Source organism: Plectropomus leopardus, chromosome 19 (assembly GCF_008729295.1).
Source record: "Plectropomus leopardus isolate mb chromosome 19, YSFRI_Pleo_2.0, whole genome shotgun sequence".
Classification (NCBI taxonomy): Eukaryota; Metazoa; Chordata; class Actinopteri; order Perciformes; family Serranidae; genus Plectropomus; species Plectropomus leopardus.
In genome coordinates this window covers 10824992-10833584 of record NC_056481.1, presented here as the reverse complement: position 1 = coordinate 10833584, position 8593 = coordinate 10824992, and positions in this window count along the sequence as shown.

Genomic DNA, 8593 nt, shown 5'->3' with positions numbered 1-8593 from the left:
CCCGATAATTTAACAATCAACTGTGAGAGCAACTTGCTTTCGGTCAGAAAAAGAGAAAATCACTGACGGTTCAGGGATTAAAGCTGTGAGGCTTTTTCCTTCATCCATCAGCTGAACCTGCTGCTGCTGCAGCTGCTGCTGGTGCTGTGTGTGTGTGTGTGTGTGTGTGTGTGTGTGTGTGTGGACTCAGCTGACTGTTTAGGACGAGGTGAAAGACCAATGACAGGTTTGCTGACGTTGGACATTTAGCCTATGTCAATGTGATGTATATTTCATCCTTTGTGGTCGGTTATGATATGATTACTAGCTTTGACTCTGTTTATGGTACATGCAGGAAATGTATCATGCACGTGATTATAATTAGAATTACTATTTCTTACTCACTACCTTTTGTTGCAGAGGAAATTAAATAAAAAAACTTTCTAGCGCTTGTCAACCCATCACCAGAAAAAAAAACTATTGGAATTGTACATTTCTGCAAACCACAAATACTGTAAATGTGCATGTTATTTTGTTGCAGATAAGTCAAACATTATGTTTCAACAATGCTGTGAATTTCAATAGTTAACAATCATGTTTTTTAAACAAATGTTATAAATTACTTTTTTTTCCCATTACAAAACAGTTTTGAAGCCTTAATTGACAAGATAAAGCAATTCTTAGCAGATTTTCCGTATTAGGGATTCAAATGACAGCAAAAAAAAAACTGCAGGGGACGAGCATACAGTGGACGTGTCTGTAAAGTGGAGACTCATGGGTACACACAAAACCCATTTTGAGTTCAGCGGTCAAGGGACCCTTGTGAAATGACCATGCTGTTTTCCCATCCCCGAACTTTAGAGCATTAACTACCCCCTCCTTGAGAAGCATGACAGGGCCGGTGTTGTTGGATTTCTTAGGTTTTATAGTTACCTTAACTAACAGCAGCCATAAAAGTATGGGCCAGTCTGGAGACGGACTCTATGATCTCATCCACCTGTAAGCTGCCAGAGAAGCATACTAATAAAATATTGACCATGATAGCTGAAGAACTTCACAGCAAGTTACTATAATCACAGAAATAGTAACAACTGTGTGCATCAAGATGTAAACTGCATAAGCTGTTGGTCTCTACATGGTCAAAGCAGCAGCAGGTTCTGACAAGTGGACAGATGCTTCTTGTTCAGATATTGGACAGATCTCACTTCTCTTATTTTTCATTTCCTCACTCCCCGCTTGGACCGGAAGTTGGTCTTGATACGTCATCTTGAAGGATTTACCACAGCGCTTATTTGTGCTGTGGATCATGGAAGGGTCTCTGAGGAGCAATGAGTGAGGACACACGAGAGCAGCCTTCATGGAAGACTTTTATCGATCGACATGCCCCCTTCAGTTATTAATTGTCAGTTTCACACCAGAAGTGAAGACATATTACACTCAAGTGTGTCTCTTCCGTGTATGATATTTCATTTATCTCCTGATTCACTATCCGGATACAAATAATGAACAACCTAAGATAAAGACAAACGCATGCTGTTACTCTAAACGAGACAGAGTACATTAATACAGAGCGCAGGCTGTTCTTCACATGCAGGTGAGAAACTGCTGTTGTGTCACTGACAGGCTGTACTCTATCTGCATATTAGACTATTATTTATCTGCTATTTAGATGTGACATCAACTCTATCAAAAACCTCTGCAGCTGTTAAAGGTGACTGACAGCTGATCCAGCTGTGATGAGCTGCAGCGCTACTGGAGCGCCAGTACGCGCTGTGCATATCGCGCCAGTACCAGAGGGTGCACCAAAACAGCCCAATATCATCGTCATCAGCTGTAATCATCAGTATTTTATTGACTCTCTCATTGAAGGCCCTCTCAGACACAACCCTGCCGCTGGTTCAGTGAACACAGCAGCTGCAGTGTCAGCTCTATTTTTGTTTGGTTTTATTATAGTTGGGCCCTTACAGTCTGTTACCTCTGCAGAGCAACAGATTTTGAAACCTAACCTTATTAAAACATCCCTGTGTTTATCAATGAGACAAATGTAAGTGGTCTTGCTGTCATCAGTGCAGAACTTTTTCAGAAGCTGCCATATAATCATATAATGACCTCATTAACGACCTTGTAGCAGGTCATGCAGACATGTGTTTCTCTGCAGAGCAGCTGCTGAAAAATGCCTGTTCTACAGTTCTGCTATAGTGGAACATACAGTCTATGCAGAGTTTGTAAAATGTGTGACTTTTTTCTGTTCTGTGTGAGCATCATATTATGCTTAGTGCATCAAACGACCTGCAGCGGCACCATCAGCTGCTACCGTCATCAGAAACGGGCATCGCTTCACGTGACTCTTCAGAGGAAAGTCTATCTCATGTCTCTTAAAACCATCTGTGCTCATTTCTTCTCTCCTCTTGTGGTTCTCCTGAGTCTCTCCATGCATCCCCTGGTGGGCAGGACTTAAGGAAAAGATGCAAGTCAGGGAAGCATGGATGCAATTGAAAGGACTTGGGATCCAGCTATTGATCCCTGATTCTTATAGGATTTTAACATGGCAGATAACATGTGGGCCCTCGAAACAGAAATGAATCAATGCAATCACAGTGATGAGGACGTTCCTCCTCTGCTCCAAATGACGAATCACAGCAGACCCTCAAAGCCTCTGCACCAACAAATCAGATTAAACTTAGTTACTGTACAGCTGCATATTTTTGAGTTATTTTTAGGGCCATCTAACAAATTACTTTTTTGATTAATATAATCCCATATCAAAACCGTTTTTAAGTCTAGATTGGCGAGGTAACGCAATTCCTACTAGATAGTCTTGATTAGGAATCAAATTACAGCAAAAGAAAATGCATGGGACTAGCATTAAGCAAGCATGCTTGTAAAGGCGAGACTCATGGGTACTCACAGCACCCATTTTCATTCAGATATCTTGAGGTCAGAGGTCAAGGGACCCCTGTTAAATAGCCATGCCGTTTTCTCATCCCCAAAATTTAGCCTGACTTTGGAGTGTTATTGAGCTCCCCTCCTGACAAGATAGCATGACATGGTTGGTTCCTCTCGATTCCTCAAGTCTTCCAGTTTTATGAAACCGGTATCTTCACTCTAACTTTAAAACTCAGTCCAGTCTTTTAAAGACAGGAATGTTGGTCGCTGATTAACATGACTTAAAAAAATAAATAAATGAAAATGCATTATGTACGGAAGTTAATTGACCAAATAAACACATTCATGCTGACTGTTCTAATTTGATTATTTCTATTTGCCTGAGTGGAAATGCCCAAAACCTTTTTAAAAATACTATTATCCCCTCACAAAAAAAGGTTTTTACACTTTACACTACAAACCCCTATTTGCATAATAGAAGTGGATGGGAACATGCATAAATCCACAATTTGCTAAAACTTAAAAACATGTGAAATTTGTCTACTGGCATTAAGATTAAGGTTTTTTTGGGGGGGGTTCATGTTAACCTTTCAATATCAACAACTAAAGATAAACTTCAAACCTCATTGACCTCCTTAATTAGTACTAAATTACAAGGTTCCTCCAAGGAAACTTTACATAGTCGATAATCGACATATGAGGTAACGTATTATCAAATTATTTACTACTTTAGAAACAAAAAAGGAAAACTATTAAAAAATATATAAATATAATTTCAGCAGAGGTATACTTCTCCTCTGTTTATGGCTAATGTTTTAGTCTTTGTGGTGCAACAACACCTAAATTAAGGGCTGATTTTATCTTCTTGCTTTCCTGTCCAGTTAATAATTTTGTGGCCCTCTGGATTTATCCAAACATTATATATAGTTTACAGCTACAATTACTCACAAATTCTGGTTAACCAAATCAGGCAAAGTTGAAAATTATGTGATAAAACCCAAAAGATTTCCTCTCTAACCCACAGAAGCAGTGCAAATGAAAAAAAAACCAAACAAAATAAAATAAAAAAACAGGGTTTAGTCAGATTATTTGGGGCATGGTGTAAAATGGGAAAAAACAAGGTTTTACATCTTGGCCTCTTTAAATATTTGCAGCTAATCACCAAACACTTTTCTGAATCGTTACTACAAATGTGCTTTACATAAAGTGATGCAACTAGGACACAACCAGGATTTGCAGAGCAACGATAAAAAAAACAAAAAAAACAAAACAAAAAACAACACTGGTTGTGTGGCATGTTGATTTTTTTGGTAAAACAGTGCTGCAGCTAAACTAATAAGGGTATGACAACAAAATGGTTGTAGTGTATTGCATTGCATAACTGTTTTCATTAAAATCAAAATATTTTCACAATACAATTTACCATAGAATTTCTTAGAATTGCTCCCTTCTGATTATATGCATCTGTGCACCAGTCATCCTGCACTTCCACTTTACATCCATGTCTGTGAAAACATGGATGCTTCATACACATCTTCCCCGCCCCTCTCCGAAAATAAGAGCGATACAATCAGCACAGTTTGAAGATAGGAACCCAAAATTAGTGTCTATGACAGGCATACAGATGTAAATATAGACGGACAGCATGAAAACATAATGCCTCCAGCCACGGCTATAAAAACAAACAAACATGACTGTCCTATTTTATCCGAACATGCAATCAGAGTGAGGTAGGAGTTCTTGATGTGTCTGAAGGTCAAATGTTTCTAAAGTATTTTACTTGGCAAAATCCAAGATTCATCAAGAATGCCCACATTCCATTAAAAAATGAATAAGAGTAAAACACTGTCCAAAGAGTGCAGCAAAGGAATATATGCTGGCAGCAAAGTTATCTGATGTAAAAAGCTTTGACATTATTTGTGAAAGGCAGTTGCCTCTATCCATATATGTGACAGGGAAGCTTTATTATTACAGCTCAACTTCCTGTGATATATGGAACAAGAAGAACAGTTCTTTAATTCAACTGCGCGAATCAGTTAGCCTTGAAACACACTCTTTGCCGTTCTTTTCAATGTGCTACTATGTGTCTTTTTGAAGGACACACAGTTATGGAAAACTGCAAATCCTTGAGTGACTGCATTTTCAGCTTTCAAAGTACTTGTCTCATTTTTTGTCTGAAATCATGTTATATCTATTATAATTATTATATATATAATTTCTGAAAAAAAAATATCTAAAAGCAAAGAATGTTTTTGGGGACAATTTCATGCTTTTGATTTCTTCTGCTTCTGCATAAACATATTATTAAGTGAAAATTGTCCTCTTCTTCAAGGTGACACCTCCTGTCTGTTCTCACTCCGGCTTTGTCTCATTAATCTGCAAAGCTATATTGCCTGCCAACTAGCCGTCACAGTTTCCCTGCTCCTGCTCATAACTCAGACAAGTCACCTTCCAGCTCTTCTTTAGTCAGATAACAGATTACAGATGGTACATGTTGCCGCAGTGTTCACACTTTGTATTTACCCGTTTCCTGCCGTATCAAGCCATTGGATTGGTTTTCTCGTCTGACTGTATTTCCCTTGCTAACACACTTTCCTGTTAGGCAATTCAATTTTTTTACTTCATCTGTCTAGTTTTGGGTCCAAAGATCTGTCCAAGAGTTTCAACCTTTGAGGCTAAGAAATTAAGCCAATGCTGAAGTGCCACAAACTGCTGCTCCTGAAGGGGCCACTTAAGGGTGGCTCCAAAACAGGGTCAATCCCCAAATATGGTGCAAGTGTTTTTAATACAGGCAAATGAAAACAGAAAGTAAAAAATTTGAATAACAAAAAAGTCGCACTAAAATAAAGCCATATGGCTCATGATGCTGTGGCAACACCTTAGCAAAACACTTCGTACCTTATCCAGGCAAAAAAATAATTGCTTACTAGGGCGCAGAAATGACACTAGAGCATACAGAAAATGTGGGGAGTAAGGAGAGAAAACATCAGCAAATTACCAGGAAAATGTTGCGTTTAAATATTTCAACAGGAGATGAAGACTTTTGTTATTCGAATAAAGCTGCAGGTGGTGGGACAGATCAACAAAAGTATGTGAAATTTGAGGGAGCACAGGCAGGCAGAGACCCACAGCATCACGCAAACAACAACCTATACACGAGTAAGCTCTGCGAATTATGAAGACAAAACTGTTTCCCTTGGTACACTTTAACAACCTTGAATATCAGTTTGACCGAGTGGCCATTATTTGGTCCAGACTCTCTCAGACCCGTAAGATAGGATTAACAAATTACATTTTGGTTTAGTTTTGTGCTTTCACATTCAGATAAGACATGGAACAAGTAAAGGGAAAAAAAATGCACCATCCCTCAATGAGCAACACCTACTGGATATTCAAAAGGCCTCTTGATCATTCTTTCAAATGTAAATAAGTGTTGTAAAAGAGGCCATGCAAAGACTGTTTGCTCAAGCCAACCAAACTTTCTGATTTTGCTTAAGAATAGTCTAAAGCCCTGAATAGTCTGAAGGGGGAAAAAAAGTTATGTTCAATGTTGAAAAGTGTCCAGGTCCCTAAGTGCTCTGAGTCTTAACAATGGTGAACTCTACTGTGGAGAGCTGCAGATAAGAAAGCGCCATAGCCACTTCTTTTTCATCTACCAGTAGGGAGCTTGAGCATAACAAACCGACAATTCTACAAGACCAAAGACAGTATAAGGAAACTTCAGTCAGTGGTTTGTGGAAGCCTCAAGTTCGGCATTTTTGCTGTTGTCATTTCGGACTTGTGGAGCCAGTAGTAACCACATTAGGATGAAAGAGTGGAGAAAAACCTAACACTAGCTGCTAGCTTGGTTAGCATGGTTTATTTACAGCAGTGGTTAACAGTGATAATGCTAATGCAAATTTCTGTTATTAAAAACTGGCTTAGAACAATTAAAACAAAATGAACTTACTGGAAAAAGTGAAACTTAACTTACAGCCCACAGACAAAATGTGGCCTGGGATAGGGTGCCGATGGGCCATCCAACCATTTTGTAATCCCCAATAAAAATAGTTCAATAAATTAATTCACAGCAGGAACTTTATTGTACTTTGAATGTGCCACAATACATGAAAAAGCATCCAGATGGCGCTTTTTTCCCCCCAAGTGCCAGCAGAAGTTTTTTTTTTTCAATATGGGGGTTGCTGCTTGTAACATAGTGTTTAGCATACTGATTCTTTTGAGTTGATACATGTAAATGCATCAAACCTCTGGAGTTGTTCATGCATGTCCAATGACTATAGGTAACCACACCATAAAACTACCTGTCAATGCATTAGTAGTCATCATATATTAGTTTACTTTAGTAAAGAAAAAATATTTATTTAAATGCATTGATTCAGCTTCCCACTGTATGTATGCAGGCCATTGACATTACAGTAATGTCAACGACCAACTGTCTGTCGTTCGCTGAGGGGCTCGAAGCAGAAGAGGCCAAAACTTCATAGAGTCCGTAATTCTATAACCTATCCTTATCCTTCGTTTTCAATATCACCGTGTTGTTTAAACATTCATTTTTAAACATCTGTAGAATCCATGAAGTCAGAAGAATAGCCCATGAAGTCAGGTGAACATCCATTCAAGGAGCACGTGAATGCACCACTGACCTTGGCTGTCAGAGGTTGTGACCCATTTCAAAGAGTCCAATCTAATCTGTCCTTGCTGGTTCATTTAGTGCTGTTGCTAAGCTGTATCTCGACACATTAGATTCATGAGTAATCACTTGTTCGAAAAACTAACCAGGTACATTGAGATGTCATTCAAAAGTATTTGTTTGTTTAATTTATGCCCATCACAAATGTTAAAAAAAAGACTACTGCATCAAAGTTGGGTGCTACAAGCCCATCAATCACCTTCCACATCTCTGTCCCTAAATTAGAGGCTTACTTCCTCGTGCACTGGCACTGAACATTGGCAGTAGATGTCAATCATGACCTGTATAAACCTCTTAATAAAGGTAATTCCCCGTAATATTGGACTACGGGACACTGGAACCCACTTCCTTGTTGTTGTAAGAGGCAATTCAGGGAAACCAAAGATTGTAAAGCCCCTTGAGGCAAATTTGTTATTTGTTATAGTGACATATATGAATAAAAATGACTTGACAAAAAAATGACTTGACCTAGTAAAACACACAGAGAAAAATGCACATGGGTACAATGACGACTTCTCCATCTACTGGGTCATTTTGGTGATGATTGGACATTATAAAGATATGACCCACTTTCTTTATGTTTTTTTTTTTGTTTGTTTGTTTTTTGCAGACTGTTGCAGTGAAATCATCAAAAATGAGACAGACAGAAGTTCACACTGTCTTCAACACATGCTTTTGTCAAGTAGGGCTAGACCTGTAGCCATATTCATATTTTACAATGACAACAGCTACAGTCTGTCATCAGTCAAGTTTCATTATATGTTACTTTCCAACACTGCTAACAAATGTCTGAAAATACTGACTTTTTATTGAGAACTATCAATGATACAAGCCAGACATAGCAGAATCCCCTAAGTTAATCATCCAATTACAGTGCATTTAAAAAAAAAATGTTCACACTCATGCCATACTGTTATGCTGTCACAAACTGCTAAACTTATACTGGTGAGGTGTACGATGCCTCTCTCACGAATGTTCATGTTAACCTTCATCAACTTCACTTCAGATTTTTCAACAATCATATTTACTGTTGATTTC